We start from the raw sequence: 13260 nt of genomic DNA on the forward strand, positions 1-13260 counted from the left end.
TCACTACCCAGTTCAGAAGCTCCCCAGGCTGGGATCCACACTTGCCTATAGCTGTAGAGAAAAGAGGCCAGCTCTGATCTCAATATCCTCTCTTCCCCATTCTCACCAGTCTATGATTGCTGATTGTTATGGGTTGAATTATATCACCCCCAAAAGATATGTTGGAGTCTTAAGCCCCAGTATCTCAGAAAGTGATCTGATTTGGAAATAAAGTCGTTGCATGTGTGATTAATTCAGATGAGGTCATCCTGGTTTAGTGTTGACTCCTAATCCAATATGAATGGGAAGGTGATGTGGAGAGACACAGGGAAAAGACAGCATTCTACATGCCAAAGAGGACCTGCCTCCCAGCTCTGCATGGAACAGGTTCCTCTCTCAATCCTTGGAATCAATCCTGTGGAAAGCTAGCCTCCAGAACTGTGAGACAATAAATCTCTGCTGTTTAAGTCACCCAGTTTGTGGTATTTTGTTTATGACAACCCTAGTAGGCTAATACACTGATGGAAAAATGACTGTGGACATTGAGTGGGAAATAAAAGAGTTGGGTACTTTTATCACCTTTTCCCCAAAGCTGTGATGAAAACGGTATAAGGTAGTTGAAGTCTGTGCCTGTTGCTCAACCTGCAGGAGCAATCATTCATGGAAACCTAAGCTGTAGCAGCATTCTGGTTATAGTAGTTTCGCTTGTGTGTGTTTTCATTGAAACCAGTCGTTATTGCGTACAACAAAAGCAAGCAGTGCAGGTGTTGCCAGTGTTGACCATTCGGAACATCATACTCCTACTTTTATTACCGCTCTATGGAATAATCATGTTAACTCTGACATGCTATAGTGCATAAGTTTAGTGCTTACAAGCATAACCATTCTAATATATATATTCTAGTATATAATTCTAGTATATATTCTAGTATATAATTCTACTATACATTCTAATGTATTTAATATATTTTAATCCTCACAAGAATCCTATGAGGCAGAGAGGTTTGGTTACTTGCTGTATTAGTTTCTGATTGCTGCTGTTACAAATTAACACAAACTTAGTGGCTTAAAGCAAAATAAGTTTATTGTCTTCTGGTGGTCTGCAGTCTGGAATAGATCTCACTGGACTAAAGTCGAGGTATCAACAGGATTATGTTTCTTCTATGAAGCTCAAGGGGGACATTTGTTTCTTGTCCGTTTCCAGCTTCTTGAAGCCACCTGCATCTTCAAATGTCACTCTGATTCTGACCTCCTCCTGTGCCCCTCTCTTCCACTTGTCAACATAAGAAATGTCCAGACCTGTAGAAAGTTTTTATGAGTTTGAGCCAACTGATAACATTGTCAGGAAGCAAAATCTCAATGGATTGAGAAAATGCTCCAGTAAGTGGCAGTTTTGCAGCTTGTTTTATACATTAGAATAAAATCAGGAGATGTTAAAAGGGTTGTATGAAATGCATGGGTGGTAAATTAGAGAGGCAGGAGAAAGCAAAGCGGGAGAATCTCTCAGACTGAAGAGTAGAATGGAGAGACAAATACTTCTTTTACATTGGTGGGTACAGGGTAGTTAACCATTAGCATTTACAGCACATAGAGATGGTGTCGGGGGCCTCAGGATAACAATGGGGGGTTCGGTGGTCTCATGCTCTAGTGCAGTGCGTGTACCCCGAGGAGTCCAGAAGAAAAGGGGGGTTACTCTGACACTCTAAGGTAAGGTGACCAGATTTTAACATTGCTAAAGCTGGACACCATTGACCGGGGGGGGGGGGGGGTGAGGGGGGGGTTCTTGATTAAAAATTTGGTCTTATATGGAGCAACAAAAACTTTCATAGAACGCAAAAATAGTATTGTAATATATTTTTTTAAATTTCAACGTAAGTACAATTTACAAATATAATAAATAAAAAATTATGTATAGTATTATTTTATTCTTTGGCATATTTCTTATTTGAGTGATTATGTTTTAGTAGATTGCTGTCGTTGTTTAAAAGGTCATGAATTTGCTGTAATGTAAGTCGTGTCACTTTCAAGGCCACTATAAAATATAAATAATACGAGTACTGTCTGCTAAATTCAAGAAAATTTATGTATTTATGAAATAAATAAATTACTTACCTAAATTATCTGAATAGCTGATTTGTAATGACTGATAGAGCCAAATTACCATGCTGCCCCTCCCTGTAGACTGCAAGAATGTATCAGTTGCATGTACCTACCAATAGGAATGTAGAGAGGTGGACTCAGTCCACTTTAGGCAAGCTGCCCAGTGTGCCCCTGTGTAACTGGACCCCTCACCCTACCCCTGACCAATCATGGGGGTCATAAACACTCTCCCTGCCCACTACTTGAGACCCCCTTTAAAGCCTTTGTTGTGGCGAGAGAGGTTCTCTTTTTCCCTGGTGAGCGCTGGAGATGAGAGCTCGTGCTAGCACGAATAAAGGTTCTCTTGCAGTTACAGCGGGTCTTGGCTCCTTCCTGGGGGGTTTTTGGGGATTCTGAACACTGGGCATTACATTTGGGGGCCCGCCCGGGATCCCCAAGCCCTCCGAGGGACCCCCAAACCTGGAGAACCTGACTGGCCACGGTAGGTGTCTGTTTTGTCTTTTGTCTCTTGTGTGAGCTCAAATCTGAATTTCTGGCAGTGCCCGAAGCGGTCTAGGCGGACGCGCTGGAGGACCACGGGCAAGAGGCATCGGGAGACGTCTCGATCCTCTTTCAGGAGGGACGTGTATTTCCCTCAGGAGGGACGTGTATCCCCCTCCAGTTTCTGGGACGAGGTGGGTCGCTCCCGCCGGTCGGCGTGAGGCCGTCGTCCACGCTTTTGGTTCTGCTCCAACGGACTCGCGTTGGAAGGCTTTTCTTAAGGATCCTCTGTTTGTGTGTGTTGATTTGTTTTTGTTTTGTTTTGTGGACTCTCTTGACGGACGCTATGGGACAGACTCAAACCACTCCTTTAAGCATTATGATTGATCATTTCAAGGAGGTTAAGGGAAGAGCTAGCAACCTCAGTGTGGAGGTCCGGAAGGACCGGTGGCAAACTTTTTGTTCTAGGGAGTGGCCGACTTTTAGTGTTGGATGGCCGCCAGAGGGGACCTTCGACCTCCCCACCATCCACCGGGTGAGGGACATTGTCTCTCAGCCCAAGAAGGGACATCCTAATCAACTTCCTTATATTATTACTTGGCAGGACCTCGTGGAAGATCCGCCCTCCTGGCTTAAGCCCTTTCTGCCCCCACGCCCCCCAGAGCCAAAACCCATACTTGCCTTACAGGAAACGGAGAAGGTAAAGGAGAAGAAGGACCTCACCCTGCCTTCAGCACCCCTCTACCCTGTCTTGCAGGGGGGAACTGAAGAGGAATTAATCTTTCCTCCACCGTACCAGCCCCCTAGGAACTCACAAAGGGGCAGTCCTCCACCGCCGGGAGAGGCAGAAGCAGCTCCGGCAGCGGAGAGGGGAGGAGTTCCGGCAGCGGAGAGGGGAGGAGTTCCGGCAGCAGAGAGGGGAGGAGCTCCGGTTCCTGCGGGGAGCCCGCCCCTCACTAGACAAAGGGCTCAGAGGGAATTGCTTATCCCGGCCGCTGACTCCACAGTGAAGACTCTGCCTTTACGAGCGGCAGGGCCCCCAGATGCGGAGGGAAATCAGCCCTTTCACTATTGGCCCTTCGCCACTAGTGACCTGTACAACTGGAAGGCTCAGAATCCTAAGTTCTCTGAGAAGCCAGCAGGACTTATCGACTTGTTAGATTCTGTCCTTTTCACCCATCAGCCGATATGGGACGACTGTCAACAGCTTTTGCAGGTCCTATTCACCACAGAGGAGAGGGAGAGGATCCTCAATGAAGCCCAGAAATTAGTTCCGGGCGTGGATGGAAATCCCACCACCAACGCAGCCCTAATCGATGCTTCCTTTCCCCTGACTAGGCCTGAATGGGATTTCAACACGGCAGAAGGTAAGGAGAGGCTCCGGGTCTACCGCCAGACTCTAATGGGGGGTCTCCGCATGGCTGCTAGGAAGCCGACTAATCTGGCCAAGGTAGGGAATGTCCAACAGGAAAGGGATGAGTCCCCGGCTGCCTTTCTGGAGCGGATCATGGAGGCATTCCGTACCTACACCCCCATGGATCCAGAAGCTCCCAATAACAGGGCGGCTGTGGTCATGGCCTTTGTAAACCAATCAGCCACAGATATTAGAAGGAAACTGCAGAAGGTAGATAGGTTAGGGGAGAAGAGTTTAAAGGACCTGCTGGAGGTAGCTGAGAAGGTGTACAATAACAGAGAGCCCCCGGAAGAAAGGCAGGCTTGTGCTGCGGCGGCTGCTAGCAGCAAACAAACCCGAGACCTAGCTAAGATCCTGCTCGCCACCACCGCGGACTCTCCCGAGGAACGGAACCGCCGTCTCCACCGACTCGCTGGCAGCCAGGAAGACGGTAAGGGGACCACCCGGGGCGGGAGGCGGAAGCTGCAGAAAGATCAGTGTGCTTACTGTAGGGAGATGGGGCACTGGAAACAAGAGTGCCCAAAGAGGACCAGCAAAAAGGGTGGTGGAGCGGATCGAGTAAAGGTTCTGGAGCTGGATGAACTGAGTGATTAGGGGAGTCGGGGTTCGGACCCCCTCCCCGAACCCAGGGTAACCCTTAGAGTGGAGGGGACCCCCATTGACTTCCTTGTCAACACCGGAGCACAACACTCAGTCCTCCGTACGCCTCAAGGAAAATTAGCAAATAAGAAGTCTTGGGTGCAAGGGGCAACTGGTATGAGCCAGTATTCATGGACTACCCGAAGAACGGTGGATTTAGGGACGGGACGGGTATCCCACTCTTTTATGGTAATTCCGGAATGCCCCTACCCCCTGTTAGGACGAGACCTACTCACTAAGATCGGAGCCCAGATAACTTTCAGACAAGGGGGGCCTCAGGTTACTGATGGCAAGGGCCACCCTATTCAGGTCCTGACCATGAGGCTGGAGGATGAGTACCGGCTTCACCAAAAAGCCTCTCCAGTAGAGGACGGCATGGACGAATGGCTGCAGGAGTTCCCCGTGGCTTGGGCGGAGACAGGGGGAGTGGGGCTCGCCGCCCACAGGGCCCCAGTCCTGGTAGAATTAAAACCAGGGCAAGGCCCGGTAAGAATCAAACAGTACCCCATGCCCCAGGAGGCCCGGAAGGGAATTCAGCCACACGTTCGGAGACTGAGGGGCCTAGGAGTGCTGGTCCCCTGCCAGTCTGCCTGGAACACCCCCCTCCTGCCAGTCAAGAAGCCCCACATGAATGACTACCGGCCGGTACAGGACCTCCGGGAAGTAAATAAAAGAGTTATAGACATACACCCAACAGTTCCCAACCCATACATTCTCCTAAGCTCTCTGGCGCCCTCCCGTGTCTGGTATACTGTGTTAGATTTGAAGGATGCCTTTTTCAGTTTGCCGCTGGCACCCCGCAGTCAACCCCTGTTCGCCTTTGAGTGGCATGACCCGGAAGAGGGCTACAGTGGGCAACTGACGTGGACCCGGTTGCCTCAGGGATTCAAGAACTCGCCCACCATCTTCGACGAGGCCCTAAACGAGGACCTGGGTGAGTACCGGAGAACACACCCCTTCCTCACTCTCCTTCAGTATGTGGATGATATCCTGATTGCAGCAGACACGGCTGAAGACTGCAAGCAGGGGACAAGGGACCTGCTGGCCTCCTTGGGGGCCCTTGGGTACCGGGCTTCTGCGAAGAAGGCCCAGATATGCAAAGAAAGGGTGAGTTACCTGGGATACATCCTGGAGGGTGGACAGCGGCGGCTGTCAGATGCCAGAAAAGAGACTGTTTTGAAAATCCCAACCCCCACCTCCCGAAGGGAAGTGAGGGAATTCCTAGGGTCGGCTGGCTACTGCCGCCTCTGGATACTGGGTTTCGCGGAGATAGCCAGGCCCCTATATGAGGCAACCAAGGAGGGAAAGGCATTTGAATGGACTGAGAGAGAAAAGACAGCCTTTGAGCAGTTAAAGAAAGCCCTCCTAAGTGCTCCGGCCCTGGGCCTGCCAGATATCACGAAGCCATTCCACCTCTTCGTAGATGAACACAAAGGAATAGCGAAAGGGGTCCTGACTCAAACCCTAGGCCCCTGGAGCCGCCCAGTGGCTTATTTATCCAAAAAGTTAGACCCTGTAGCTGCCGGATGGCCACCGTGCCTACGGATTATCGCGGCAACGGCACTTTTAGTCAAAGACGCTGACAAGCTGACTCTGGGGCAGGAAGTCTGGATCACCACCCCACATGCCATTGAGAGAGTCCTGAGGCAGCCTCCTGACAGATGGATGAGCAACGCACGTATAACACACTACCAGAGTCTCCTTCTCAACCCTCCCAGAGTACGGTTTCTTCCCAGTGCGGCTCTCAATCCTGCCACCTTGCTGCCCGACCCCGACCTAGATGCTCCCCTACATGACTGTGCAGGAATCCTGGAACAAGTGCATGGGATCCGGAAGGACCTGACCGACCAGCCCCTTCCAGATGCAGACATCACCTGGTTCACGGACGGAAGCAGTTTCGTACGGGACGGAAGCAGGTATGCGGGTGCAGCTGTAGTCACTGAAACGGATACTGTATGGGCAGAGGCCCTGCCCTCCGGGACGTCAGCCCAGAGAGCAGAGCTTGTGGCCCTCACCAAGGCCCTGACACTGGGAGTTGGCAGGCGGCTCAACATCTACACAGACAGCCGTTATGCGTTCGCCACCGCTCATGTTCATGGGGCAATCTACCAAGAGAGAGGGTTACTGACAGCAGAGGGGCGGACTATAAAAAATAAACAGGAGATACTTGACTTGCTCTCGGCCTTATGGCTCCCTGCCAAGTTGGCCATCATACACTGTCAAGGGCACCAGAAGGCTGACGACCCAGTGGCAAGAGGAAACCGCAGGGCTGACCAGGCGGCCAAGGCAGTAGCCTTTTCTCCGATCCCCACCATGGCCCTACAGCTCCCAGACCCAGGGGACCCAGTTTTGCCAGTTCAGCCAGGATATTCCCTGGAGGAGTTACAGCGCATTAGGAAGCTTCCCCAAGCACAGGAGGAGAAGGGGTGGTGGTATACACCGCAAGGGGAGCTCATACTGCCGGACCAGCTTGGAGTGTCCATGATAAAGCACATGCACCGGTCCACTCACCTGGGGGCACGCAAATTAAAGGACTTAATCTGACACGCCAGAATTAAGATCCACCAACAGGACATCAAAATAGAACAGGTCGTATCTGCCTGCAAGACCTGTCAACTCACAAATGCAAGAACCGGGCCGAGTGAAAAAGGAGCTCGGCTCAGAGGAACCAAGCCCGGAGCACAATGGGAGGTCGACTTCACTGAGGTTAAACCAGGAAAGTATGGCTATAAATATTTATTAGTATTTGTAGATACCTTCTCTGGATGGGTAGAAGCATACCCAACTAAGCATGAAACAGCTCAGACGGTGGCCAAGAAGCTGCTGGAAGACATCTTGCCCAGGTATGGTTTTCCCGCTGAGATAGGGTCGGACAATGGACCAGCCTTTATCTCGCAGGTAACGCAGGCAGTGGCCAAGGCCATTGGGGCAAATTGGAAATAGCATTGTGCTTATAGGCCCCAAAGCTCAGGGCAGGTAGAGAGGATGAATAGAACTCTAAAAGAGACCCTTACCAAACTGACCATAGAGACTGGCGGGGACTGGGTGGCTCTCCTTCCATATGCCCTTTACCGGGTTAGGAACTCCCCCTACACCCTGGGTTTTACCCCTTATGAGATCATGTTCGGCCGGCCACCCCCTATTATCCCCAACCTTAAAGCTGACTCTCTTGCAGAATTTGAAAGTCAAGAACTGTTTCTTTCCTTGAGAGGGCTCCAGAAGGCGCACGAGGACATTTGGCCGCGCCTCCGCGCTATCTACGAGACTGGCCCAACCCCGACTCCTCACCAGCATAAGCCGGGGGACTGGGTATACGTCAAGAGACACCGCCGGGAGACCCTTGAGCCACGTTGGAAGGGTCCTTACGTCGTGGTGCTGACGACCCCCACCGCTCTCAAAGTGGACGGCGTCACCACCTGGGTCCATCACACCCACGTTCGGCCAGCAGACCCCTCGGCGATCCGTGAAGACTTCATCGCCCAGTGGAGCGTTAGTCGAGACCAATGCAACCCGCTCAAGCTCAAGCTGAGGCGTTCTCAACCTGCCTGATGTTGGTAACCCTGCTCGCGGCCACTCCCACCACCGGGAGTCCCCACACCCCCTTCAACATCACCTGGCAGATCATAGACACCAGCTCGGGGACAGTAGTTAACCAGACTTCTCAAATCCACCCCAGAGACACTTGGTTCCCGGACCTCTATATAGACCTTCTTATCTTCTTTCCTGACATAACAACTGGAAAGCCTATTGGGGATTTCGATGGGCCAAACCTCTCGGGGTCCAGGGACCTCAGAACATTCTATTTCTATGTTTGCCCCGGGCACTCCCAGGACTCATGCGGGGGAATGGGGAGCTACTTCTGCGCCTCTTGGTCGTGTGTCTCGACTGGGCACATCTGGTGGGCTCCCCCGAAAACTGACGACCTGATAACCGTGACAAGGTCGGAGGCGCCGCCTTGCCCTGTGGGATTTGGGAGGTATCTCTGCAACCCCGTGCGAATGTCCTTCACAAAACAGGGGAAAAAGGCAACAGGATGGGACGCTGGAAAAACTTGGGGAATCAGACTTTACCATGAGATGAGAGACCCGGGGACGCTGTTTACCCTCCGAGTACAGGCGACACCCCTTACCCAGAAAACCCGTGCAGGGGTGAGACCCAACCGAGTAGTGGCCCTCCGGCCCGCCACCCCCCGAGTGTCCATGCCCAAGAGCACCCGGACTCCAGCTTCACAGCCCTCTACATCCCCAGTCCCTATCAGGACATCGCCTGCATCCCCTACCCCGGCCCGCGGGCTTCCGCCTGATGCAGACCCCTTGTGGAACACGGTTGTCGGAGCATTCCATGTTCTGAATGCTTCGAGGCCTGACCTGACTGAGTCCTGTTGGCTCTGTCTAGATATCCAGCCACCATACTATGAAGGCATTGCTCTTAGCGGCAAATACACTACAGCCATTAATTCCAGCTCCTGTAGGTGGCAGCAGTCTGCTGCAAGGCTAACCCTCCAGACAGTAACAGGACAGGGCACTTGTATAGGCCACGTGCCCCCAGAACAGTCGCATCTCTGTAATGAGGTCCTTACTGTTCCCAATAAGACAGTGTATCTACTTCCCCCTGAAAATACCTGGTGGGCATGTTCCAGTGGCCTCGCCCCCTGCATCCACACAGGAGTCCTCAGCTCCCCGAGGGAAGGCTTTTGCACACTCGTCCAGTTGATCCCCAGACTCATATATCATACGGGGGACGAGATACTTAACAGGTTTGGCTCTGCCAATCCCAGAAGCAAGAGAGAGCCTATTACCGCCCTGACTATGGCTGTGCTCTTGGGGCTCGGGTTGGCAGGAGCAGGAACTGGGATATCATCACTCGTCATCCAGGATAAGAATTATGGGATTCTGAGGGCGGCCATAGATTTAGATATAGAAAGAATCGAGAAATCAATCTCTCATCTACAGGAGTCACTCACTTCCCTATCGGAGGTGGTACTACAAAATAGGAGGGGATTAGACTTATTGTTCATGCAGCAAGGGGGCCTTTGTGCGGCTTTGGGAGAGGAATGTTGCTTCTATGTCGACCACTCCGGGGTCGTAAGAGAGTCTATGGCCCTCCTGAGAGAAGGATTGCAGAAGCGCAGGTTAGAAAGGGAGAGATCACAGTCCTGGTATGAATCTCTATTCAACTGGTCCCCCTGGTTAACCACCCTCCTCTCTGCCCTAGTTGGGCCCCTTATAATCCTACTCCTGCTGCTGACCGTCGGACCCTACATCATCAATAGATTAGTTCAGTTCATCAAGGAACGAGTAGGGGTTGTGCAGATGATGGTGCTACACACTCGGTATAAGCCTCTACCAACGGAAGAAGAGATGGGGGTGCCAACTGACCCATGATTGGGTCTGTAAGTCTCATGACAAAGGGGGGAATGATAGAGCCAAATTACCGTGCTGCCCCTCCCTGTAGACTGCAAGAATGGAACAGTTGCACGTACCTGCCAATAGGAATGTAGAGAGGTGGACTCAGTCCACTTTAGGCAAGCTGCCCAGTGTGCCCCTGTGTAACTGGACCCCTCACCCTACCCCTGACCAATCATGGGGGTCATAAACACTCTCCCTGCCCACTGCTTGAGACCCCCTTTAAAGCCTTTGTGTAACTGGACCCCTCACCCTACCCCTGACCAATCATGGGGGTCATAAACACTCTCCCTGCCCACTGCTTGAGACCCCCTTTAAAGCCTTTGTTCTGGCGAGAGAGGTTCTCTTTTTCCCCGGTGATCGCTGGAGATGAGAGCTCGTGCTAGCACGAATAAAGGTTCTCTTGCAGTTACAGCGGGTCTTGGCTCCTTCCTGGGGGTTTTTGGGGGATTCTGAACACTGGGCATTACAATGACATCACTTGTATAACTAGCTTACTAGCACGCAGTACGATGTGTATCGTCTGAGAGACAGTTACAAAGTGTTTTCGTTGTTGCCAATCCCAAAACATGCCATTGTTCATTAAGTCCAAACAATGGTGGTAGAATTCTAACAACTGATCAACAATGCGAACTTTGATAAGCAGTTCTCGATAATCAGCTCTCAACAATTATTTGTTATTATTAAAGTTTAACATTATAAAATTAACAAAAATAATATAAAACTCATATCCTGGCTAAATAGCCACATGGCCGCCGAAAACCGTATATTCCCTTCCCGTTCTCCCGCCGTTCCCTAGCTTGTCGTGCATTCTTTCCAAAAATCGGGACTTTTTAAAAACGCCGCGGGACGCGGGACAAATTGTTAAAAATCGGGACTGTCCCGCCAAAAGCGGGCCGTCTGGTCACCTTAAGGTAAAGACTGACCTTTGTCAATGGAGCTGCAGGCCTAGGATGTGACTACCCATCATGACTCACATTTAGTTTCCAAGTTTTATGTTGAAACCGTCCTATGTAGTCACTTTCGGTCTCTGAGCGTGTCAGGTTTAGTATGTGGTCCCTTTTGTAGGGTCCTTGAGATTACATGGGGCTCACCAGGATAGTCCAAAATAATCTCCACATTTTAGTTAGCTGGCCGGCAATTTTAATTCTATCTGCAAGTTTAATTCCCCTTTGCCATGCCATCGGACACGTGCACACATTCCAAGGAGGGGGATGTGGGCGTGTCTGGGGGGCCTTGCTCAGGTGTCCTCACTGGCCCAAGGTCCCCCCTTGAGCAGAGTGCTGAGCCCCTGCCATTTATCTACACGGGCAGCTCCCTTAAACCGGAGGCAAACTGAAGTTACCGGGGGACCCTCTTCCCGTCCCAGAGCCGCAGGAAACCAGCGTTCACACGCGCCTTTCGGAGGCCCGCCTCCTCCGGACCGCGCCTCCCCCGGACCCGGGAGCTCCCGGCCCGCAGCGGGCGCCGCCCCGGAAGCGCCGGTCGCGGGCGGAGGAGCCGACGAGGTCGGCGCAGCGGTGAGCGGTCCGGTCCTGCCGCCGCCTCCGGGGCGCGGGCCGCGGCGGGTGGTGCCCGCGGGGGGTCTGGGGCGCGGGCGGCGCCCACGCGAGGGGGAGGGCGAGCGGGGGTCGCGCTCCAGACGCTGGGCGCCCCCGGGCGGCCGCCGGCCGCAGCTCCGGCCCGGGGCGCGGTGGGGGCTCCCCCGAGCGTGGGCCCCGGGAGCGCGGGGCCGGGAGCGCGGGTTGGGTCGCGGGGGAACTGAGTGTCTGGTCTCCGAGGGTGCGGTCACCCCGCGCGCACCGTCTCAGCTCACCTGCCTCTCCTCGGGACCCCACTTCTGGCATGTCCACATCTCTGTTAGTTTTTGTTAGGGATTTTTGCCTGCCCTGCCTTGCTCCCTGTGCCTCATAATTCCGTGTGTTGTGATTTAAAAATAAATAAAGCACTACCAGTCAGCTTTCCGAAAATGAAGTAAACTCACACAGTGTTTTTTCTGTAATGAAAAAAAAAAATCACCTTTCTAAGGTTTCAATGATCATAAGAGCTGCCCTTTATTTGGGGCCTCCTATGTACCAAAGTATTAGGAATTTTCTATTCATTCTCTCTTATGTATTAAGCAATACAACTTAGCTGCTTTATCTTGGAAGTACAGAAGGGGGGATTGAGTTCAAAGACTGTCTGTTTAAGATCTTTTATTAGGGCCAGGCACCTCCAAATCAACATGCCTTGCCCCATCCCTGTCACATTCCCAGCAGAAAAATCAAAAGCCATGTACACCACCATCGTGACTCCCTTTTTCAGGGAATGATACCATCATTTACCCAGTTTATACCAGGAAATGGGGAGTCTGCCTTGTCCCCTTCTCCCTAGTTGTCCATAAATCTATCACCAAAAATCTTTTTTTTAATTTATATTTTTTTATTTTTTACAGAGAGGAAGGGAGAGGGACAGAGAGTTAGAAACATCGATCAGCTGCCTCCTGCACCCCCCCCCCCCACTGGGGATGTGCCCGCAAACAAGGTACATGCCCTTGACCGGAATCGAACCTGGGACCCTTCAGTCCGCAGGCCGACGGCTCTATCCACTGAGCCAAACCGGTCAGGGCTATCACCAAAAATCTTGTCAATTCTCTCTACACATTTCCTTCCCATTTTCTTTATATCTGTTGCCACCACCCTATTCCATTCCATCACTTCCCTACCTTTTCTATTGGAGTCTCCACTGTGGCCCTCCTGTCCCTCCTCTGTCTAGTCTATTCACTCTGCAGCCAGAGCGAGTGATTGTATTAATATGCAGCTATGATTGTATTGCTATCTTGGTTAAAACCCTTCGGAGACAACCTATTAATTACCCCAAGGACGAAATCCAGCAACCTGAGCTTGGCTTACCATGGCCTTCCGACAGGCCTATCTGCTTTACCAGCCTGTTACAGTCCTCTTTCAGTTCTTTGGACGGAACACAATCTCTTCTGCTTTTAAATATGCGATTCCCTCCATCACGCTTTCCCCCCTCTTTGCCTAGCCAGCTTCCATTCATCCTTCAGCTTAAATATCATTTTTCTAACTCCCCTGGATATTTCTGCTGGATGCCAGAGTAGCTCTATCTGTAAGACTCACCACCCTACATTTGTTGAGATCTGTGGCCCCATCTGCACCGGGTGTCTGTGAGGGCAGGCATGATGAGAGATTTGCGCAAGATTATAGAAGCTGGCGCAGGTGCTCAGTATCAAACTGTTGAAAG

General features: G+C 51.7%; 1 long non-coding RNA gene across 1 annotated transcript; it reads right to left on the bottom strand.

The window, feature by feature from the left end:
• Positions 1-1045: 1045 nt before the first annotated feature.
• On the bottom strand, positions 1046-11542 carry LOC129150031 (uncharacterized). Its single transcript, XR_008556813.1, has 2 exons — positions 11410-11542; positions 1046-1278 (listed from the first exon to the last, which is right to left on the bottom strand). It is a non-coding gene; the product is annotated as an uncharacterized LOC129150031 (long non-coding RNA).
• Positions 11543-13260: the final 1718 nt, after the last annotated feature.

This window comes from Eptesicus fuscus, chromosome 8 (assembly GCF_027574615.1).
Source record: "Eptesicus fuscus isolate TK198812 chromosome 8, DD_ASM_mEF_20220401, whole genome shotgun sequence".
NCBI lineage: Eukaryota > Metazoa > Chordata > Mammalia > Chiroptera > Vespertilionidae > Eptesicus > Eptesicus fuscus.